Genomic DNA, 25,507 nt, shown 5'->3' with positions numbered 1-25,507 from the left:
AATGGAATTTCGCAGGTATCATTTTGTGCTTTAGATATAATCCAGGATACTGCTCACTCTGTCTTGCCTTGTGTTCAGGCATTTCACATCTGCGTTTCCATTATTGTGAAGGCCTCTGTTTAGAGTACATGTTTCTACATCTTGGCCTCATTTTATTTAAATACTCTGCTGTGGTTGATTAACCACTAGCTATATAAGCAGTAAAAAAGAAAGAAATAAATAACTTCATACAGAATTATTGTCAGTAGAAGGTGACACAGGCTGAAGTAATAATAAAAGTTAAATGGAGAATATATCAAGTTAATGTATGGCATAATCCCAAACTCCATGGAAAGATTGGTTTATTGTGACGTTAGTGGAAGCAAGCAGAGCCTTGAAAGGCTAGTTATTTTTGAATTCCTGAAGGGCAAAGTAACCTTTACATAAATGCAGCCTACTGAGAGTCTTAAGATGCAATTTTAGTATGTCTGTATAATTTTCTTTCTAATGATGTTATAACATTCTACAGTCTTTATAGTAAGTACATCCAAGTACAAATTCAGCAATAAAATATGTCATTTTCTGCAATAAGGAGCTAGTAGGAAATAAAGTATGTTGCAAACAAAGCATTATGTCCATGTCCAGAGACAGGAAGCAATTCTAAGTCATTGACACTGGATCATGTCAGTCACTCACAAAAAACCTCACCGAACATTAGAACTGGCAGTATACCAGTTAAACCTGAAAAAGACAGTGATAGGTAAATAAAAGAATATATTATTTTACTCACTGGGGAGTAAACATAAGGGAACTGTTATCTTACTAGAGCAGCCACAACAAGTTATTATGGGAAATGAGAGGTGTTGGGACCCATCTGCTAATATTCTGGGTGTGACAGACTGCAGGGCAACAGAGCATTTCGGTAATAGATCTCCGCCTCCCGTTTTGGAGTGGGATGCAAAGACCGAAGGCACACGGTGTTCGCAGGCTTTGCGCATGCGTAATGGCGGCGGCGGCAGACGCATGCGCCGTCTCGGAAGCAAACCTGTGCCGCGCTGCCTTTTCTTCGTTTCGGAAGTTCTCGTGAGACAATCCTGAAGATATTCCAGGTCGAGCCTCGCTCGGTTGAGTCACCACCTTCTGCGGTTGTGAACCAGAAACTGTGTGTTCCCGGTGCATTCAGTGATTCACTCATACTGAAACTCACGAAGACCTGCTCCATAAATCAGAAATGCTAATTCATGAATCAGAATTCTTTCCAATGATTAGAATGCGTATAAACCCCGCCAAGAGCCAGCTGCTCTCTGCTAGTAACAAGCTGCGTAGGAAACTGAATTGCCCATGAGCCAGTTACTTTGAAGGTATAAAACAAGGTATAGGAATAGTTTAAAGCCTAAATTTCGTAATGCATTATTCCCAGTTCACAATGGAGAACCGGACTCATCACCGCCCCTAAAGCCTGTGTCTTGTCCCTTGAACAGTACTGAACGCTGGACAAGAGGGCTCTCCTGGCTATCATGGATCAGTTTTTCTACCGGGTCCTTTCTCTTTGCATATATCACGTTTGGATAGGTTAGTATCAAAATAAGAGGATGCTTTTAGTGGTCCAGAATTCAGTTTTCTTACACTTTCTCAATTAGCACAATTCTCTAAGTTCTTGAAGTTTTTATTGCTCAGATCTCAACTTACAGAGTACATAAGACACCAGATTCGCCCACCTCACTCACCTCACACAGTGGTATCTGTGCCATAGAATGACTGTTCCAACATCTTTGCTTGAAAAAAAAAAAAAAAGGCGATTACAGCCAATAAATATCAGAAAAAACAGAGTTCTGGACATACTGATGGAAGGACAGACATTTCCCTGGGCCTCTCACTTTGAGAAAAGTATGTTAGCATGGAGTTTCCCTGGGAGTCCGTGGAGATTTTCCTGACAAAAAATAAAAACGCTAATAGCTACCATTCATGAGGGACCTGCCATGGGCCAGTGAATAGTACTAGGGAATTTGCCTATAGTTTCTAATTCGATCTTGACAACAATGGAATGTTACAGACATTATTAAATCCATTTAAAAATTAAAAAAAATTAAAGTTCAGATAAATTAAGGTAAATAGTTAAGGTTATTGAATTCTCTAAGTTCAGAGATCCAGTAGTTAACTCAGGTCTGTCTAGCTTTAAAATCTGATATTCTAACTGATCTGCGCACTGCCTGCAACATAGTTACTAACCAGGCTTGGAACATGGCTTCATACTGCACTCTTGAAATTACCTTGAATCTGCCTTTTTTTATCCACTCTGTGCCACACTCTTAATTGAGAACTTGATTATGGTCTTATATTAAGCATTATTTTCACTAGATGAGGCTACCTAGGTCTTATGAAATACTCATAGTGCTTAGTATGTTTTCCTCCATACCAATTACCATTGATTATTTTGTATAGGCAACTAATATCCTCACATTATCTGTCTAGATGATTGCCTTCTAAGAAGCCTTTGGTCTCTAATGATAGACTATATACCATGATCTTACTGACCTTGAACTATTTGATAACTATGATGTCAGTCACAGTGAAATAACTGGGCCCCTTCCCTCCTATCAAGCGGCTACTATTAGTAGGTCCAGATATTGTACTGGAAGAAAGAAACAATTGAAAAATTAGACTTTATTTTCGTTTAGAGATTTTTTTTTTTTTTACATGCTGTGGGCTTGACTGTGGGATAAAGGCATTTCACACCTTTTCCTTTATTCTAATTTAAATTACGAATTATGGTTATATAAATGACCTACTCACAGTCTATAATGATTGATCACTGTGGGCTCTCATAAATAAGCGAGATGCTGAGTTGTGTCCAATTCTCACTGCAGTGACTCAAATGCAATCCTTTTTTCTCCCATCAACCAACCACAGCTGGAAAACACTAAATTGAAAAATGGGATATAAACCTAGAAGCTAGGTTTTGGAACTTCCAATAAGGGAATATAAGTGGGTTATATGTTGGCAAGATTGGTACCCAGGGTTTCTTATTTATATAAATTTATTTATATAAATTAAGTTCATTACTAAACTTAACTTTAATATGTGTTATAAATGTATGCTACATTAAACTGACCTCTAATTTAAAATCTTCCCTTGAATTTAAACAAATGCCCATTCTTTTATAACATACAGCAATGATTCCTCCTTTTTAAAGATTAGGGAGCCTTTTGAAATGTTGAATATTTTCTCTCGAGATCAGTGATGTTTCATTAATTAATTCATTGTATGCATTTGTATTGGTAAGTATAATTTCTAGTAGTTTTTGTTTGGGAAAGCACATCAGGACACAAAATCTGCCATTAATTCAACAATGCTTTAAATGGTTTTATTCTGCTGGTAACACCAACTATTTTATATATTGTTGAAAGGTAATAAGCCACATATCTGCCAAAAAGATAAATTTTTTTCTATACCAGTATAATAAACATATGGAGTCACAGACCTTTTATCATATCTCTTTGCCCCAACTCTCTCTTCTTTAATCATGTCTAGGATTCCCATTATGCAGTGAGTTTGTGGTCTTGGAATTACAGTAAGTAGTATATCCTATGTTGTGAGAATATAGGAAAAATCACTCAAGACCGGTCCATGCAAACAATAAATGTTACCTGACTTGATCACTGCAAATAACTCTTGCACAAAGGACCTTAAAAAGTAATTAGAATGCTTGTTTCAAATTCAGTTTTGTTTGTTTTTGTCCTTATTATCATATGACAATATTGCTGTCCTTGATCCTAGAAACATGTGATCAGATCCAGCAGGGTTGAATTTAGAAAATATTTAAAGGTGATGGTGAATAGGACTTATTAGGTGGAATAAAACATGCCCAGCACAATTCTATAAATTCAGATCTTCCCAACACTATAGCAAAAATATTTTTAGTAGAATATATGTTACTGAAATTTGGGGTTTCCTAAGGATACGTTTTTCACTGTTGTAAAAGAGAAGCATTTTTCTCATTTTTATAATGAACTTTACAGTATATTGAAGACATTTAATATGTGTTCATATGTCTGAATAAGTGTGTTTATATATTAAAACTTGTTTAAATGTAAAGAAAAGAGATCTACTCCAGCTAGCTCAAGAAAACGGGAGTTATTGTAAAAACACAAGGGGAACATATGGGAGAAAAGATTTCACAGGAGCTATTAAGTTCTAAACCTGCCAGGAATGGAGACCACAGGGTCATTCTAGGATTGAGAGCAGCTCTCAAGATCGCCACAGCCCAGTTAGAAAACACTCATCTTTTCTCTTGTGCTTCACTATTAATATAATGCTACTAAAAAGAGCATTTGCTTCCTTTCTCTCTGCTACTGACTTTGACTAACCCATGCCCATGATTTTGACTCCCTGTGAAATTTCTTACCCCAATTTATGGTATCATTTTTCACCTGCACCAACACTGAAAAAGTTCTGTTATATTGCCTATTTCAGATACATGTGAAATCACATCAGATTGTCTTGTTTAGATTTTCCTACTAAGTGCAAGTCTTTTAGGCAAGAAGCAAAGGTTAACTACTCATTCATGTATTGGATCACCTTGAGTTAGAGACCCTCCCCCTACACAGTCAGCTATAGCCCAACAGGAAATTGGGGCGTGTGATGATTTCTTTCCATGGTGACTTTCTTGAGGCCAGTTTTCTTTAGAAAGTGATGTGAGTGATACATATCTGTAATACCTCTAATTTAATATAATTTCAGTGCAAAGAAGGTGTCAGAAGATACTTCTATAAAGCCTCTGAAATCTCTTTGAAAAATAATAATCTAAATAGGATTGTGTTAAAGACAATATTTTGGTGCCTTTTTTTTGTGGTTCTGTTACTTTTATCCCTATGGAATAGCATGCTTTTGTTGTCAGAATATTTTCTGTTTTAACTTATATCATCTTGAACCCAAACTAAGCCTCATTCAGCCAAGGTTTATGCATTTCAAAATATGAGTTACAGATCTTGAGGGATTCTTTCTTACTTCTATTTCCATGTTCCTATTTCCCCATCTCCTGCTCCTCCTTTCAAAATATGGGATCTAAAATGGTATTTTCCCTCTACATCTATGTGGTTCTCAACACTCTCTGCATTTTTTCACTCTAGTTCCTTTAATTTCACTCTGGCCTCTCTTAGATTAATTGCCTTGATGTGCATCCTGATGCTACTCATCATGGACAGATATCAAATGCCATCTTTTTCCAGGACAACTTTCCAAACTCACAATGAGAGTAGAACTCTCTGTCCTTTGTGCTTTTTTTTTTTTTTTTACCAAATCACCCTCCTAATTTTAATCATTATATTTTTTCATTTTATTAGAGTTGATCTATTAGAAACACTCTTTTGGTTATAAATGGCAGACAGTCCAACAGATGTAGAATAACAACAGCAAAATTTATGCAATTGTTATATAACTGGAAAGTTCAGTGGTGGATTAATCCAGGTTCTCAAAAGTGGCACCAAGAAGCTATTTCTTAGTGTGTCTCATTTTAGTTTTCTAGTGCTGGTTCCCTCCTGAGGCACCCTTTTCCCTCAGCACCTCCAGGCTTATATCCACATGTTCTAATTTCTCTTTTCGAACAGTTTCAACCATAATCCCAGAATTAATATCTCTTCTTAGCTTGTCTTATATTACATATCAAAAAATATTATTAGGGTGAAGAGATGGATAACAGTGATTTACACAAGCTACCTGTTTGTCCCTTAAATCAAGAAGGAAGGATTAGTCTCACCAACACTACTTTGTTTTGTTTTTGTTTTTAAGCTTTTTTTTATTGCTCATTACAACACATACCCTTCCACAATGTCCATCACCCAGTTACGCCATCCCCCACCCCTCTCCCTTCCAGCAACGCTCAGTTTGTTTCCTAAGATTAAGAGTCTCTTATGGTTTGTCTCCCACCAACACTACTTTGACTGAGAGTAGAGAAAGGATGGTTCCAAAAGGAAAATCAACATTCTGTTCTTAGAAGAAGAGAACAAAGAGGAAAGGATATTTGTCTATAATAGATACAACAGGAATTGTGCTGCATGTTTTAAGCTTTCCGTAGCATCAATCATGCAACCAAAGAAGGAGTTTAGATGCTCATTAAATAGATATGGAACATTTGCTCAAACAAAAGTAGTTTCATGGGGAGAGGGTTGGATTTTGTTGTTGTTTGAGCATTTGCTTTTATTAAGAGAAGGAGCCCTACAATCACCATTCCCCCTCTTGTTTAACTGTGCATCCCTCTTTTTCTTATCCAGAGCCCTTAGTCTCTCCTTATCAAAACATGCTCTAAGAAAAGGCAGGAATTTAATTGCACTAAAGTATGATAACATAATAGCAGCTTAAAGTACTTCCTCTCTCTGGAGTGCATGCCTTTTACAAAAAATAAATCAAAATTTTGAGGTAAAAAAAATTCAACCACTTACTTATTCAAGAAATATTCATTGAGCACCAGTGTGTTGTTGGCTTTGGGGATATCTGTTTTCCTGGCACTAAACTCAAGAGAAATTACATCCCTGCTAATATATTAGGCTAAGTCAATAAGAGAAAAGTATATTCTTAGCTTATTATTGGAAGGAGTTTTACAGCCTTGTGGTTCATGTGAAGATCTCAGTCCTATTTATGTGGCAGAAGGAATGGGGCAAGACTGTTACTAACAGCCCAGTCTTTCCAAATGGATAGTTTTCTTTTTAAAATATACATATTACAGGAAAAACATGTAAATCTATAAGTGCAATTTTAAAGCTGTTGCCTCAAAATCATGTCATACCTAAATTAATGTCTTTTCTATGCAATATCTCTTCCTAGAATGTGGAGATTTATCATTTGGGTTTGTTTTATGTAGATTTGTTAGCATATCACATGTAGCTCGGCCCTATGATGTTTGCATCTCAGTTTCAACATTCATGCCTAGAAGCAGTGTTTTCTTGAATAAAGATGGCTTCTCTCGCCCTTTTTGAAGCCCCTTTTTCTGCTCATTCAGTGGGTGTCCTCTTTATTTGTCCTCAAGTCTGGATAGAGCAAGACTAAACAGGCGGAACTGGGCAACCCTCTCTCTGACTACACAAGCCAATTGTTGGAGTCTCTGCACACAAGATGTGCATCTGTGTGTGGTGTTGGTCAGGACCTTTCCTTCCCACCTTATATTTTTTGCTCTCTCCCACCTAACATATTCCATTCTCTCCCCATTGTAAATTCTTAATACTTTCTTAAATTTGCTGTGTAATTAAATAAGTCAACACATTGTATGTGTTTTGTCGTTTATCTTCTTGTCTGATTCATTTTCATTGATCCTTTAAGACACCATTCACTGATTGCTTTCTGTGACACCTTCCTATCTGTGAATATAGCCATGTCCTTTCCTCTCTCCTGCAAAACTGTGTGTGTCGACCTCTCTTTGCCACTCTGTGCTCTGATTGGACTACATGTCTGTTTACTAAACCTGTGATCTCTAGAGGTGCAGGGGCTCCATCTTATTACGTCTTCATCTTTAACAATTAGAAGAAAAATGCCTGACAGATAGTAGATATTTAACATGTTTGTTGAACGGATTAATCCCTAGGACCAAAATGTTCTATTTCATGAGGTACCTCCAGTTCATATTAATAGTTCCCTAGAGAAATGTCTCAGGAAGGATCATGAAACAGTCTTAATGAAACCCCAAATTCTGTTGTCTTCCACCAGTAAGGTTGCTGTGAGTGTAAGGTGGGTTTTGAGAAGATGACAAGATATGTGCTTCTGTTTGCCATTCTTACCTAAGGACTACTTAAAAAAAAAAGTATCAGTTTTTTCCCTTCCTGTTAAAGTTTCAAGCACTTCCTCCGATAATGTGTTCCTTATTTCTGAAGAACAGAATATAGCAATCATCAGTGTCTTGTGATTTTATACATATACATAAAATCATAAAACCATATATAGATTATATAGAGAGATAATATTAGGATGATACAGATAGATTATATATATGTGTGTGTGTGTGTGTGTATTATATATATATATAATCTTCATCATATTTTCTTCTAGCTGTGATGTTATGGTGTTCTGGAGGGCTGTTTGGTACACCAGTGTATCTCCATGTTCAAGAACTGTTCCAGGGCGCCTGGGTGGCTCAGATGGTTAAGCGTCTGCCTTCGGCTCAGGTCATGATCTCAGGGTCCTGGGATCGAGTCCCGCATCGGGCTCCCTGCTCCTTGGGAGCCTGCTTCTCCCTCTGCCTCTCTCTCTCTCTCTCTGTTCCAGCATATTGTGGTAGTTGATAGTTACTCAGTGAATGTTTGCTGGATTTAGAATCAGCTTAAAATAAGGGCAAGAAGAGAATAAAGGTCTCATGGTAGAAAGAGGAGTCCTAGAGAGCTAGTATGTATATATGTACAAGGGGAGCAGTAGATACAAAAGTCATGAGTTATGACTAAGAATAATTGCAAAGAGTGCATAAAGATTCTTTATGTAATTTTATTTGGATCTCAGTTTTCTTACTAGTAAACTGCTACTACCCCAATCCAAAAATTAGATAGTCCTTGTCTCAGTAGTTTCATATTTTTAGTCTCATTGCTTAACCCATCAAAATAAAAATGTGCACTCCACAGCAAAAGAAAAGAGAGGCACATAATAGGTATTGAATAAATTACAACTGTTTGTGTATTCATTCCCATTTACTGTTTAGTAACATTACTCTGATAGTCTGCTTCAGTTGTTAATGGATTAAAGTTAGAATGCTATGGATTTCTGCCTAAACCCTTGTCCGAAGGGTCCCATTTCCCATATTATGGAGCATCCTTTATGGCATAATGAAATAGAGTTTTAAACTGACCTTGGGTACCTGGGTGGCTCAGTTGCTTAAGCCTCCAACTCTTGGTTTCGGCTCCTGGGCCATGGGTCAAGCCCCACATCAGGCTCCCCATTCAGTGTGGAATCTGCTTAAGATTCTCTCCCTCTGCTCCTCCCCCACCCCCTCTGTCTGTCTAAATAAATAAATAATAAACTGACTTTATTATAGCCATAATATGAAATGTAAGCACATCTATTCTGAATGTTTTATAATGTCTATGTGCTTTGTTTTGTTTTGTTTTCCCATGTTTTTCTGGCAAATCTGAATGTTTTCTGCAATTAAAACATTTTATATATAGTATTATATGTTATATTTTATAGTATAAATATATATTATAAAATTAATGTATAGGGGCGCCTGGGTGGCTCAGTCGGTTAAGCAGCTGCCTTTGGCTCGGGTCATGATCCCAGGGTCCTGGGATCGAGCCCCACGTCCAGCTCCCTGCTCCATGGAGAGCCTGCTTCTCCCTCTCTCTCTGCCTGCCTCTCTGCCTACTTGTGCTTTCTCTCTCTGTGTCAAATAAATAAAATCTTTAAAAATAAATAAATAAATAAAAATAAAAGTAATGTATAAAATTTATAAAGTATTATTATAGAATATTATATATAATAGGTTTCTATACAATCAACTGTAGTTTAAGAAGCACTGTTAAGACAGTAACTAAGAAATATACCTAGTGTTGTGGGATATACTGAAGGTGATTACCCGCATGAAGGCAAAGAATCAAATGGTTATGTGATGATAAGAAAACAAACACATGAGCACATGAATACACACACACGCACAAACACACACACACACACGCATGATTAAAGCTTAGTAATGTGATAATAACCATTTATTTAGAGGAGTGCCAATATCCATGTGTTGGTCTTTACCAGGTATTTTTAATTTCTTAATTGTATCAGTAGAAATAATGATTTAATGGTTTCAAGTAATTAGCTATGTCATTAGGAGATTATGAGGCCTTTGTATACCATTCGCAATTTGGGACTGTGACTTCTACTTTATTGTGCTTCTTTCTTTCTACCTTCTTATCTGACTTTTCCAGACACCAGAGGTGAATTGTGCTCTTTCTGTCATTCAGAAAGTGTACAATGATTGTGGAATTGTGGATATTAATATATTCTATCATATAATCATGCATTATTCATTGATCCATGCATTTATTTATTAATTGTAATAGTGGGCTGAGCTAATGGCAGATACCCACAAGAAATTAGAGGACAGAGGGAGGGAAAAGCCAGGATATTTGCCCCTCGACTTCTCCCCAGCCTGAGGTGGCATCTCAAGCAGCAATTGTATTTCTTCCTCACAAAGAAGATGAGGTAAAAATATGAGTCAGTCTGGTGCCATCTGTGAAAACAGTTTGGTATAATTTAATATTTTTCTCACTTACCAAAGTATTATATAAAATGGTTATATGCTTTTTAGAATGGTAACATGCATTGATAATTAGCTCTTAACCACCTGAAACTGGATATAACTCCCAGAAATGCTCAGGAGAAACAGGCAGGAAAAGCCAGCTTGAAACCATATGGCTACAGAATTGCCAAACTTGGTAAGAGTTCCAACAAGCCTGTCAATTCTAGTGTCTCCATAATTCCTAGCTACAGCTGAGGATCAAGATCTAAGGACTAAATGCAGTGCATGCATAATTGCATCTTTGAGATGTGAATAAGAAATGAGCCAGCTCTCTGCAGGTGGTACACTGGAAACTTCATTGAACATGATAGACCCTGGAATTTTGAAGTGAGAAAATGAAGAGCTCTAAGGTCATGAAGGTGGCTTACCCATCTTTAGGAAGCCACATTGTTTTTCCATTCTAGCTCTGCAGGCTGTCCAGAAGCCTAGCCTTTGCCAATCACTTTGCCCTTGCCACCGAGGGTAAACTCTTCAGAGAATAGCCAGAGCACTCTCATGAAGGAGAAAAGTAAGTAGTGTTCTTAAGATGCTGCCACAGGAATAAAGTTAGCAAGAAATAACTCTCCCCTGGGATGTGCAGTAAGCAGTTCAAATAATATACTCAACCACAGGGAATGAAAGGAATCAGTATTCTGTCCCCTACTTTCCTGCTTTCAGAGCCTACTATTTCTTTTTGGACGAACAGGTGAGAGAAGAAGAACATCATGGGGTTTTCTTTCTTTCTTAAGCACAATCTCTTTTCTTCAGTTAAATTTAGCATTGATTCTGGGAGGATCAGTAATGCATCTTTTTAACTTTTTATTTTGAAATAATTATTGATCCTCAGACTGTTGCAAAATAAAGCAGAGAGGTGTCTTATACCTTTCACCGAGCTTTCCCCAATGGTCCTATCTTTTCTAACAGTAATATAGTATCAAAACCAGCCATGCATTCTAAAGAGGTGAATATTTTATACTATCCATGAAAGGTTGCTTTTTTTTTTCCTTTATGTGCACCAAAATCTTATGAATACAGGCTGTTTTGGTTCTGAGGGTTACTAAAAGTGGCCTGTACATTGTCAGCATTTGTAGATCTAAACATGATATTTTAAAGTGCATTTTTGGTGATTACAGACATTTAATTAACAATATCTTTCAAGGTGCCTGGGTGGCTCAGTTGGTTTACGCATCTGCCTTCGGCTCAGGTCATGATCCTAGGGTCCTAGGTTGGAGTCCCACATCGGGCTCCCTGCTCAGTGGGGAGTCTGCTTCTCCCTCTACCCCTCCCCCCTGCTCGTGCTCTGTCTCTCTCTCACTGCCTCTCTGTCTCTCAAATAAATAAATAAAATCTTTAAAAACAAACAAAAAAAACCTAAAAACTAATATCTTTCAAATATCTTTGCAAGCTTCATCTGTGTAAGTAAGTAACCATTGTTTAGTGGTTCAGGATTAATTGTGAGTGCATTAGAAGCCTCACCATATATAAGAGAAGAACGGAAAAATCTGGTTAATGGTTTGATAGATACTGGTTGTATTTACAGGTTTTCCTGGTTCAGGAGCTTTACTTGTATTGTGTCTGTCATTTCCATAAATATAGCAAATGTAGGGCCTTGTATACAAAAAGTTATGAACAAAAACTTGACAATGACAAACAAATTATTCTCAGACTGAACAATTTATTGAGTGTGCCTGCCAAGTGAGAACTAATTTGTTAGGACTACTTAGAAGAATTAATAATAGAAAACAAGATGAACCAATCAGAATAGAGTTAAAACATACAATTTAAATTTGAAAAACTTGCTGAGGCATTCATTTGAATACTGAAGTCAGAAAGCTTTCTAAGTTAGAAGAAAATGTCTTCCAATTTCCTTTCTCTGTTTATTTGTTCACACCATTCTCTCCATCTGATATACTTTCTCTCATGTGTTCCACTAGTTAACTTACTATGTTCTTTGTAAAAGGCTTGTTTCAAATGCAAATTCACCAGCAGGGAGTTTTCATATTTTTATTTCTTTTTCTTGAGCCCATGTATATAGTTTTCTCACATTTTTCTTTAAGTTATAGTTAGTTTTATATTTCAACCTACTGTTGCCATCTGCCAAATTGGAAGCATCCTGAGGACAAAATCTGCATTTTATTTATTTTTATGTTCCAACTCAACAAACTACATTTCTTAGATTTGTGCATTAGATTTAATTTCTCCTTTTTTTTTATTAGGTGTTTGGCTATCAATAGAAATAATATTAAAAGGACCGAATGTGGACTCTAACATGGAGCAACCCATGCATACCACCAAGAGAACTCACCTCCTTTCCCTTAAAGCAGAAAAACATTTAACTATGCAAAGATTAAGTTTTTGGTGTGAAGGAAAGGGCAGGAAAGAAGAGGGAAGAGGAAAGGAAATTGTTTTACTCCAGTGATGAAAGCAGATTTAACAAAGGATATTGTCAAGTACCTCAGCACCATTTATCATTCATTTTCTGTAGACTGGAAACTCTCAAGAGGCTCCCATTGATTTTCAAGATGGCTGCAGAATTGATAGGGATTTGAGCAGACGCTGGGTATCACCCACCAGGTGACAGCTTGCCTATCAGTTCCATGATATCAGAAGTGCTACCCATACTCCCAACCCAAATACGCACACAATGGCCTCTTACAGTATCATACAAGTTTAGTTTTGGGATTGCTTAAAAGGTTCTCTTAACAGTAAGATAGAGTATATGTAAAACATTAGTATAATGCCTGCCACATAGTCAATGTTCGATAAATGCTACTTACTGTATAAAATAAGGTAATGGACCTATGCTTTTATGAGTGGTAAATCTATTCAGGCTCTGGAAATCTGCAAAGGTTTACCCACTAACCTGATGAGCTAGTTAAGGATCTACATACACTAGCACCTTTGGAAAGGGGCATTAGCTGATACCACACTTCCAGCTATTAGTATAAAATCACCACATTACTGCTGGCTCATCGTTGCTGAGGAAGCTAATTGCAGCAACTAATTTTATTGAGACAAACTTCATTGTGCAGAAATAAAATATTGAGCAGAGTTTATGAAGGCAGAAATCAGAAGACAGGGTACCAAGGGGGTAAGGTAGAGAACATTAAACCCTGATACATTCATTTGTCTTACCTCTGTCGTTAAACACCAATCACATTCCAAACCAACGCATGTGTTTTGCACCCTTCCCTCCACCCTCCCCCAACAACAACAACAAAAAAACCTCACCCTTGGAGGATCAGCTACTCTACAGAACAGGAAATATGAGTTTGCAAAGTATAAGGTACTAAGAAGTCATCTCTGTAAATCAGCACTCTATAGGGCACTGAACTGAAATACATACCGCCAATGTTTTTTCTCTACAAGTAGCATTTTTTTTTTACCATTATGTGAATTTATTGCCTGCAAACTATGCCACAGCCTCAGAAATTGAACTCCCATATTTATCCATAGAAGAACATGGTGATAATCTCAGCCCTGTCTTCAAAGATATATTATATGCAGCTTTCTACAAAAGGAAGGAAATGTATTACTTTTTCTATGCTAGTTAAGCTTGGATCTTCCTGGTCTATAAAATGTCAGTAGCTATGAATTGTACTGAAACCTGATGCATGGTTTGGAGATGATTCCTCTGTACACTGGGGATTTGGCTCCGGAGACAACATTCTTTTTCTGCTTGGGTGCCCAGCTTGCACTTTCCATAACTCCACAAATAAAAGCTCATACTGCAACCATGAAGAATGACATTATTGAGATGGGAGCAAAAAGCAGGCAAGAATTATTTTAACCACACTAGTAAGTATGACTAAAAAACTTTTTTTTAAATCTATCATAGTTGTATAAAATTTAAAAACACATCTCTCCAAGGTCAAAATTTCTAGTGCCTAACAACAATAGGAGGAATAAAATGTATGGTGTTTTACCTCAAGAGTAGCTTACAATGCCATCATTTTGGGTCAAGATGCAGAATGATCAATAGTTTTTGGGTGTGTGTGTTTTTCATTATAAAATTGTTTTATGTACCTGATAGACAATTTTGAAAAAATGAGACATATATAAAAATATAATTAGGAACTCCCAATTCTTGTCACATTAATGTAATTGGAATTAGACTTGCCTACCCTACCTTAACTCACAAAAAAAATGGGCAAAATATATGAAACATTTAATTGTAGGCATTAGGCAGTAGGCAGCACAAGGCTGTGATTCAGAAGAGAATGAAAACAAACAAAATGAGACCTAAAAGCATCCTGGATTTTTGCCTGGAGGCATTTTCCAGTTTATAATGCAGGGAGGGAGAACATAAGGGAAGCACTGATCATTTGAGAAGACTGAGATTAAAATATAGGGAGATAAGGCAGATGGAATTTGCAGAGGGAGAGATAAGTACAGAAAGAGTTCCAAAAATCTACATAAGGGTTCCACTGAGTCTGTTGCTGGAGACTCAACTATGCTTATGTCTGGCGAAACTCTGCAAGGCAAAGATCCATTGGAGAGCTGTTAGGTAAATGATCCCTGAGTTTGCTCAGGACTGGGAGGTATCAGAACTCTGTCTAGTCAGAGTAGGGAGACCTTCACAACCACCCAGAACATTCTGTAGAGACTATAGAAGAGTCTTACCTTAGTAGAAGGGCCAAACTGTAACTACGATAAAGGCTACTGTACTTGAAAGCCTTGAAAAGAGAAAGTTAATCCAAAAGTTACTTAACTGTCTGCCAAAACAAAGTTCAATATTTTTCTAAAGGAAGACAAGAAAACTCAGAATTCAAAAACTACTAGAAATGAAATAAGAGAATGTGACCTATAATCAGGAGAAAAATCATCAGCCAATAGAAACAGACTCATAAATGAAAGAAATGATGGGATTAGTAAACACAAGGACTCTAGAACAACTACTATAAATATACTCAAGACTTAAAAAACAAAACCAGAAAATAATGAGACAAATGGAAGACATTAAAAAAAAAAGAAGAAAGAAAGAACCAAAGAATTTCTAGAAGAGAAGAATGCAATATTTTAAGTGAAAAATAGTTTATTGGGTGGAATTCAAATCAAAGAATATATTACAGAAAAGAAAGATCAATGAACTTGAATAAATGCCATTAGAAACTACCTAAGTCGGGGCACAGAAAGAAAAAAAAAAATACAGGGCGCCTGGGTGGCTCAGTTAAGCGTCTGCCTTCGGCTCAGGTGATGATCCCAGGATCCTGGGATCGAGCCCCACATCCAGCTCCCTGCTCAGCAGGAAGCCTGCTTTTCCCTCTCCCACTCCTTTTGCTTGTGTTCCCTCTCTCGCTGTGTCTCTCCCTGTGTCAAATAAATAAATAAAGTCTTAAAAAAAATACTGAAAAGACAGTGTGATAATGTCATGAGACCAATACACAAATGGTCATTGATTACTGACAAAAGTGCCAAAATATATCAATTTGAAGTAAAGTTTTTCAACCAATGATACTGGAACTAGATATCTATAGAAAATAATGAACCTCAAACTTTAGCTTGTACTATTTACAGAAATTAAAGTGGATTATGCCAGAAAACCATCATGACCTTGGAGTAGGTGAAGTTTTTTAGATAGGACATCCAAAGCATACATCATGAAAGAAACAAATTAAAACATCAGGCTTCCTCAAAATGAAAAACTTCTTCTCTTTATAATACTTTGTTAAGAAAATGAAAATGCAAGTCACAAATTGAAAAAAAAATACAATACTGATATCTTGTATTCAGAATATGTAAAGGACACTTACAACTCAACAATTTAAAAGAATATATGCAAAATATTTGAACAGACACTTCATGCAAAAAAGATAATAATGACTAGTAAGTATATGAAGGTACTCAATATCATTAGTCATCAGGGAAATGAGAATTGAAAATCTAATGAGATGCTGCTTCATAAAACTAAAATGGCTAAAATTTAAAAGCCTGACAATTCCAAATGTTGGTGTTTGTGAAGCAAACAAAATTCTCAAATGTTACCCCCACTTTGAAGACAGTTGGCGGTTTGTTTGTTTATATAGCCAAATACACACGGAAATAGAATTTTCCTTTTTGGTATTTATCCAAGAAAAAATGAAAACATATGTCCACATAAAAACTTGTACATAAATGTTCTTATCAGCCTCCTTCATAATTTTCAAAAACTGGAAACAACCTAAATGTTCATCAGTAGGTAAACGGATAAACAAGTTGTAGTATAACCACACAATAGAATACTACTCAGCAATAAAAAGGAAGAAACTACTAATATATGCAACAAAACTGATAAATCTCAGAAATGTTCAGTGAACGAAAGCCATGCAAAAAGCCCAGTGACATTGATACCTCCCAGAAATGTGATAGGTGAAAGAATCCATATATAAAAGAGTCTATACTATTTATATAAAATTCTAGAAAATATAAGACTGACTAATCTATAGTGACAGAAAACAAATCAGTGTTTCCTGGTGACATTTGAGGCTGGGGTTGTTGCAGCGGGGTAGGAAAGAACTTTTTGGAATCCTATATCTTGATTATGGTATGGTTGTTTGTCACAAGTCATTGAAAGATATACCTTAGATGCACTCTTATTTTATGTTCATTATAATTCAATAAATTTGAGTAAAATAATTAAACCACTCATTATTATATACCCAGTGGCAATCACCATTGGCACTTTATATATTCTCTTTCCAATTGGTATAAATACCTACATTTTTATGTAATTAAAAGTATTCCTGAAGTAGAATATTTTTGTTTTGAGCATTGTCTAATTTTCTGCATCTTTTAAATGCTAGTAATAGAGCTTGAACAGTCTTAAGAGTTCTTGACACATATATCCAAATGAATTTTTAGAAACTTATTGCAATTTACATTCCAGTAGGTCTTATATTTATAACAAAAATTACCTAGAATTGGCTATATATATCACTTATGTCTGTTCTCCCTGCTCAGTATTATCCCATCAAGAAAACTTTGTGGGGAGAGGAGATTAAGTCAAAGGACACAAGCTTTCAGTTATAAGAAAAGTAAGTTCTGAGCATCTAATGTACACCATGGTGACTGTGGTTAATAATACTGTATTTTATATTTGAAACTTGCTGAAAGTTGATGTTAAGCTTCCTCCCCACACACAGAAAAAGGGTGAGGTGATGGATGTGTTAATTATCTTAATATTGGTCATCATTCCACAGTGTATATGCATAGCAAATCATCACGTTGTGCACATTTTTCTTACGTTGTGCCCATTAAATAGATACTATTATATTTATCAATTATTCCTCAATAAATTTGGTGGAGGGGGGAGAAAAAGAGAAAAGAAAACTTTGGTCCCTGCGTTAAAAGTTGATTGATGCTACGTTACAAACTGCAACCACTTCCTTAGGTCCTCTAGGAACTATGAATTGTTGTGCACATCATTCTCAATATAAATTCCTGTGTCTTATGCGTTAGATCTGAGTGATGATATGCTCAAGAAGATCTGAAGCATAAAAATGCTTCAAATTGAAAGGAGGAAAGGGGATAATGGAACCTCAGTTGCTGAACAGGAGTAGCTGGGAAAACAGTGCTTTTTCAAATTATTGTTTGGACTATTATTTTAACTCTGCCTCTGATGAACACATTTTGACTAAAACTAGAGAAATGACCCAGTTTACTTTCCTCTATTTTCCAGCATTTGAGTCCTAGTCATCTACCTTGCAGCTTGAATCACCTGGGAAGAAAACAATGCAAAGAGAGCATTTACCTCACTTAGGAGAATGCTACACTTAGGGCTGTTGAAACTCTGCAAACTTTCTCAGTGGAAAGACCATTGCTGCAGCTGAGTCAAGCAATTTGCTCTTTGGGCATTGTAATAATGTGGTTATATGCCTGTACATGGACAGCTCTCTGAAGCAGAAACATGTTAAAGTTTTGAGAGTGAGTTTAATGGACCATAGCAATAATTCAAGTTCAGATTCCTCAGGATTCTAGGCAGTATTCTGTTTTCCAGTTTTCATTGCAGTTTGTAGAAACAAGTGCAGTTTTTTGTTCAAAAAACCAAACTACTAACAACACCTTGTTTTTTGTTTTGTTTTGCTTTTTAATGATTAGCCAGCTCCTAGAAGCCAGTTATTTATTTTATTATTCATTTTGGCTTTGTATCTTCAAATTAAGTGTCAAAGGTGTGTATTTGCAAATAGCACCAATAAAATGGATCTATGAGAAAATATCTAATAGATAGTATGACCACATTGGCACCTTCAGGGACAAGGTGAAGAAATAAATGAAAGCATAAGCAACAATAAAGTCAGCATAAGCTCACATATTAACTCAAGACAGAGGTCCAAACGTGGTTCCCAGGGCTGTTCCTCAGTGACACACATGGAGAGAAAGTATTATGACTTGAACATCAGTCACATGCCAAACCATCATGCTAGGTGAATTACATTCAGTATCTTATTTTCCTTCTCAGTAAGTCTGTAAAGAAGTATTAGGAGGAAATTAAGGCTCTGTGTGCATAATGGTTGTCGGAGGCTGATTAGGAAGTGGTAGAAACCAGTGTGAATCTAGATCTCTGACTCCCCAACCTACCTCTTTATTTTCATGAATCTTCCCAATTTATCTTTTTTGGCTTCCTTCTGCTGCATAGGAAAGTCACATCTGGAAGTCTTTAGAATCTCAGGATTATAAAGAAAAGAAAGAATAAAGGTCTTTTACAAACATCGGCAATAGATTTGCTTAAAATGCAGAGTCATTCATTCACTGACCATTTATATAAAAGTGCTATGTTTTAATATTTTCCACTGAAAATAGAAAATCTGAACCTCTTACAGTTAGGAGAGATATTACTGCTTAACTAGAAGTCATTTGCAAGCCCCTATTACATTCCCTATTTTAAGAAAAACAACACCAATAGCTACTATCATTTATGAAGTCTCACTTTGCCCCAGGCACTGTGCTAAACACAGAAGATACCTAAGGGATATATTTTATGTGCCAGGTACAGAAAGTATAGAGGTGAATAAAACAGAAAAAAGTAATGTAGGGTGATATGATTTTGAGTAACTTGGTGTCTCCTTTAGAGTTGTCAAGGAAAAGATGACATTTAAGATGTGAGCTGAAAGACAAAAAGAAGAAGGATATTATAGATGGAGCCAATGTGACTGGATCATAATGGGTAAGGAAGAGAACGTTATAGGAGAAAACTGAAGATATAAAGTAGGGTGAGATCATAGAGGGCTTTGCAAGCTGCTTAAGGGATTTGAATATTCAGCTTGTGATGGGCTGTCATTAGGTTACAAGCAGGGGAGTAAATGACTTGATTTAAAGTTTAAAAAGAACACTGTGATGCCATGTGTGGAGTGAATTGTGTGAGGGGAAGTTAGGAAGTTCTTGCAATGAGTCAAGCTATCTGATGGTAGTTTGGGTCTAGAAGGTGATGGTAGAAAGGGAAGACGTATTTGGAGATGCTCATGATTTAATATATGATGAAGGGTAGAAAAATCAAGGATAACTCAGATTTTTGGCTTGATTACTGGGTGCGTGGCAGTGCCCACCTCTCTCTAATTGACATGGGGAAAACTAGAGGAACACCAGATTGGGAATGGGAGAAGAAGAGTTCTGTTTTAGCCCAGTCAATTTGGACATGGCTAACTTGCCCAAAGTCACTGAAATGGTTGCTGTAGGATTTAAGGCCAGTTTTATCTGATATCAAAATCTGAGTTCTTATGCTACTATATTAGATTGCCATTAACACCCATCTGGAAGCTTCATTAACTCAAAGATCATCCTGTTTACTTGGGAAAGGCTTTAACTTCAATACCTCAATTTCATCACTAGAGAAATCTTATTGAGTGTGTCGTACCATACCTTTTTTTTCCACTTGTGAAAGAACACATTGCAAGAAGCAATTGAAAGAATATAAGAGGGAAAGGGGTGAATAGATTTTTGTCTCAGTCAACCTTAGTTAATATGAAATACAATGTCCTATTAAAATTACAGTCCTTGTCCTAATCAAAGTTTTATGTAAGGTTGTAATTATGGAAATGAAAAAAATATAAAGATGAAAACAGGGATGGGTTTGTCCTTACAGGGTCAAATAGAGGGAGGAACTTTATTGGTGAGAACATGTATGAGTAACTTCTGGATTATAAATGACTTCATGAATAATTATTAGAAATATACATTAGAATAAACTGGTGAGAAAAGGAGAAAAATATGAAGATACAGAGGCAGAGCCTTTGTATGCTATTATCATTTTGTATAAAATTCATATGCTTATTTGAACCTACCACTCTTATTTCTGTCTTTAGCAGAAATGTAAAAAGGACACTTTTACTATGTTATCAGTGAAATTCTGTAACTCTTTTTTAATTGCAAAGACTCACTTTTCACTTAATATTCGTGCCATAGCTAATACACTATTAAAACAAAAAGTAGGAGGTTCATAAATATCATATTTCCAGACATAATGAATGAGAAGTGTCTCTTCTGTGGACAATTTTCACATTTTTAGAAAAAAATCTATATATGTCAAAAGTGGCCTAGTTTGTGTTCATAATTAAATGATGAAAGTAGTTTTTGGATCTGATTTTGAAAGAGGAAACTTTAAAAATATAAGAAGTTCAGGGTGCCTGGGTAGCTCAGATGGTTAAGCGTCTGTCTTCCGCTCAGGTCATGATCTCAGTGTCCTTCGATCAAGTCCCACATCGGGCTCCCTGCTCAGCGGGGAGCCTGCTTCTCCCTCTCCCTCTACTGCTCCCCCTGCTTGTGCTTTCTCACTCTGTCAAATAAATAAATAAATAAATAAATAAATAAATAAATAAATAAATAAATAAATAAATAAAATCTTTAAATATATATGAAGTTCAAAACCTATATAGTTAACAAATCTCCAAAAACTCCACTGATTTAGAAAAAAAATATTCATGTAAGCAGAGGTGATTTGATCCTTAGTTCTAGTCTTTGTTTCTGGACCAGATGACACACTGGTGGACTGTCCAGTTCAGATGATTGCACAGTGTCCACGGCAATAAAAGTGATGCATTTGTTTCCAGTTCTGTCTGTTTTCATTTAGGGCCGATAATCAGGACAGAGGGCTACATTTCTATATGTGCAAGGGATGTTTATGGCCAGAAGAATTTCACTTCTGTGTGCTTTTCGTACCCATGATGTGCAAAGATGCTTTGCAATTTCAGTAATGCATTGTGGCAGTTCTGGTGGCTGATTACTTAAGGGCCTTTGTAAAGTGATGACCTCAACCATCTTCTGTCACCTTGAGACACATCACTTCAATCTGTTCTGATAACAGCTGATGTGGGTCAGATATAGCTCGAGGCCAAAGGGACTGACATTGAATGGAACCTATTCAGAAAAGATTGCATATGGGTGTGTATGTACATCTGTATGCACAACTACACAACCTTTGCTTATTATTGCCTTATTAGAAACATATATATCGGGAAGTACAAGACTGTAGTTTTATGTGCACTATTTGTTTTTGCCAATTGTGGAGAAATCTTTGAGCTTTTTTTTTTTTTAAATAAACTTTTATTGAGGTACAACATACACATAGAAAAATGCAAAAATCATGAGTATAGAGCTTGATGAACTTTCACAAATTGAACATACCATGTAAGCACAACCTAATCAAGAAGCAGATCATTACTAACATTTCAGTAACCCCTCTCACAACCTCTCTCAATTTGTCATCCCCCTCCCCAAATGCAACTTCTATCCTGATACTTAAGACCATAGATTAGTTTCACCTGTTTTGAACTTTACAGGAATGGAGTCATAATAGTATGCATTCTTTTTTGCTTGCCTTCTTTTTTTTTTTTTTTTGGTTTTGGTGGGGTTTTTTGCCCTCTTGGGTTTGTTTGTTTGTTTGTTTGTTTGTTTTTGCCAAACAGGTTTTCAGAATTCATCCATGTTGCTAGTGAAGTAGATTTTTTTCATTTTCATTTTGATGCATTGGAAAAATCCCCTCCAGAAAAGTTATAACAATTTATGCTTCCAGAAAGTGCCCAAAGAATGTCTGTTTTCTTATACCTCACCCACACTGGGTAATTCCCATGTTTTCAAAATACCAATCTGATGAGCAAAACACAATGACATTGGTCGATTTATTTTTATTTTTATGTTTTTATTTATTAGCCACTTGTATGTCTTTATAAATCACCTGTTAGAGTACTTTGCCTTTTTTTTTATTCTATGTTAATCCCCTACATTACATCATTAGTTTTAGATGTAGTGTTCCACTATTCATTGTCTGCGTATAACACCCAGTACTCCATGCAGAATGTCCCCTCCTCAATGCCCATCACCAGGCTAACCCATCCTCCCACCCCCCTCCCCTCTAGAACCCTCAGTTTGTTTTTCAGAGTCCATCATCTCTCATGGTTCGTCTACCACTCTGATTTCCCTCGCTTCATTCTTCCCCTCCTACTACTTTCTTCTTCTTCTTCCTTTTTTTTTTTTCTTAACATATATTGCATTATTTGTTTCAGAGGTACATATCTGAGATTCAACAGTCTTGCACAATTCACAGCGCTTACCAGAGCACATACCCTCCCCAGTATCTATCACCCAGTCACCCCATCCCTCCCACCCCACCCCCCACTCCAGCAACCCTCAGTTTGTTTCCTGAGATTAAGAATTTCTCATATCAGTGAGCTCATATGATACATGTCTTTCTCTGACTTATTTCGCTCAACATAATACCCTCCAGTTCCATCCACGTCATTGCAAATGGCAAGCTCTCATTCCTTTTGATGGCTGCATAATATTCCATTGTATATATATACCACTTCTTCTTTATCTATTCATCTGTCGATGGACATCTTGGCTCTTTCCACAGTTTGGCTATTGTGGACATTGCTGCTATAAACATCGGGGTGCACGTACCCTTTCGGATTCCTACTTTTGTATCTTTGGGGTAAATACCAAGTAGTACAATTGCTGGATCATAGGGTAGCTCTATTTTCAACTTTTTGAGGAACCTCCATACTGTTTTCCAGAGTGGCTGCACCAGCTTGCATTCCCACCAACAGTGTAGGAGGGTTCACCTTTCCCCGCCAACATCTGTCATTTCCTGACTTGTTAATTTTAGCCATTCTGACTGGTGTGAGGTGGTATCTCAATGAGGTCTTGATTTGAATTTCCCTGATGCCAAGCGATATTGAGCACTTTTTCATGTGTCTGTTGGCCATTTGGATGTCTTCTTTGGAAAAATGTCTGTTCATGTCTTCTGCCCATTTCTTGATTGGATTCTTTGTTCTTTGGGTGTTGAGTTTGATGAGTTCTTTATAGATTTTGGATACTAGCCCTTTATCTGATATGTCATTTGCAAATATCTTCTCCCATTCTGTCGGTTGTCTTTTGATTTTGTTGACTGTTTGCTTTGCAAAAGCTTTTTATCTTGATGAAGTCCCAATAGTTCATTTTTGCTCTTGCTTCCCTTGCCTTTGGCGATGTTTCTAGGAAGAAGTTGCTGCGGCTGAGGTCGAACAGGTTGCTGCCTGTGTTCTCCTTTAGGATTTTGATGGACTCCTGTCTCACATTGAGGTCTTTCAACCATTTGGAGTCTATTTTTGTGTGTGGTGTAAGGAAATGGTCAAGTTTCATTCTTCTGCATGTGGCTGTCCAATTTTCCCAACACCATTGGTTGAAGAGACTGTCTTTTTTCCATTGGACATTCTTTCCTGCTTTCGCAAAGATTAGTTGACCATAGAGTTGAGGGTCCATTTCTGGGCTCTCTATTCTGTTCCATTGATCTATGTGTCTGTTTTTGTGCCAGTACCATGCTGTCTTGATGATGACAGCTTTGTAATAGAGCTGGAAGTCCGGAATTGTGATGTCGCCAGCTTTGCTTTTCTTTTTCAACATTCCTCTGGCTATGCGGGGTCTTTTCTGGTTCCATAAATATTTTAGGATTATTTGTTCCATTTCTTTGAAAAAAGTGGATGGTATTTTGATGGGGATTGCATTGAATGTGTAGATTGCTCTAGGTAGCATTGACATTTTCACAATATTGGTTCTTCCAATCCATGAGCATGGAACGTTTTTCCATTTCTTTGTGTCTTCCTCAATTTCTTTCATGAGTATTTTATAGTTTTCTGAGTACAGATCCTTTGTCTCTTTGGTTAGATTTATTCCTAGGTATCTTATGGTTTTGGGTGCAATCGTAAATGGGATCGACTCCTTAATTCCTCTTTCTTCTGTCTTGTTGTTGGTGTATAGGAATGCCACTGATTTCTGTGCATTGATTTTATATCCTGCCACCTTACTGAATTCCTGTATGAGTTCTAGCAGTTTTGGGGTGGAGTCTTTTGGGGTTTCCACATAAAGTATCATATCCTCTGCAAACAGTGAGAGTTTGACTTCTTCTTTGCTGATTTGGATGCCTTTTATTTCTTTTTGTTGTCTGATTGCTGTGGCTAGGACTTCCAATACTATGTTGAATAGCAGTGGTGATAGTGGACATCCCTGATGCATTCCTGACCTTAGGGGGAAAGCTCTCAGTTTTTCCCCATTGAGAATGATATTTGCTGTAGGTTTTTCATAGATGGCTTTTATGATATTGAGGTATGTACCCTCTATCCCTATACTCTGAAGAGTTTTGATCAAGAAAGGATGCTGTACTTTGTCAAATGCTTTTTCTGCATCTATTGAGAGGATCATATGATTCTTGTTCTTTCTTTTGTTAATGTATTGTATCACATTGATTTGCGGATGTTGAACCAACCTTGCAGCCCAGGGATAAATCCCACTTGGTCGTGGTGAATAATCCTTTTAATGTACTGTTGGATCCTATTGGCTAGTATTTTGGTGAGAATTTTTGCATCCATGTACATCAGGGATATTGGTCTGTAGTTCTCCTTTTTGATGGGGTCTTTGTCTGGTTTGGGATCAAGGTAATGCTGGCCTCATAAAATGAGTTTGGAAGTTTTCCTTCCATTTCTATTTTTTGGAACAGTTTCAGAAGAATAGGTATTAATTCTTCTTGAAATGTTTGGTGGAATTCCCCTGGGAAGCCATCTGGCCCTGGGCTTTTGTTTTTTGGGAGATTTTTGATGACTGCTTCAATTTCCTTAGTGGTTATAGGTCTGTTCAGGTTTTCTATTTCTTCAAAACTGGTTCAGTTTTGGTAGTTGATACATCTCTAGGAATGCATCCATATCTTCCAAGTTATCTAATTTGCTGGCATAGAGTTGCTCATAATATGTTTTTATAATTGTTTGTATTTCTTTGGTGTTGGTTGTGATCTCTCCTCTTTCATTCATGATTTTGTTGATTTGGGTCATTTCTCTTTTCTTTTTG

General features: G+C 36.7%; 1 long non-coding RNA gene and 1 pseudogene across 1 annotated transcript in view; both read left to right on the top strand.

Moving 5' to 3' along the window:
• Positions 1-25,507, top strand: part of LOC135362734 (uncharacterized) — a 910,668-nt gene that overhangs the window by 529,374 nt on the left and 355,787 nt on the right. The window lies entirely within an intron of this gene.
• LOC123850279 (BTB/POZ domain-containing adapter for CUL3-mediated RhoA degradation protein 3-like) overlaps positions 976-25,507 on the top strand; it is a 46,443-nt pseudogene continuing 21,911 nt past the window's right edge.

Source organism: Mirounga angustirostris, unplaced genomic scaffold, assembly GCF_029215605.1.
Source record: "Mirounga angustirostris isolate CCGP_5_RB_7025 unplaced genomic scaffold, mMirAng1.0.hap1 SCAF_15, whole genome shotgun sequence".
Taxonomy (NCBI): domain Eukaryota; kingdom Metazoa; phylum Chordata; class Mammalia; order Carnivora; family Phocidae; genus Mirounga; species Mirounga angustirostris.
Note: the sequence above shows the minus strand (reverse complement) of the source record. Positions and strands in the feature narration are given on the sequence as shown.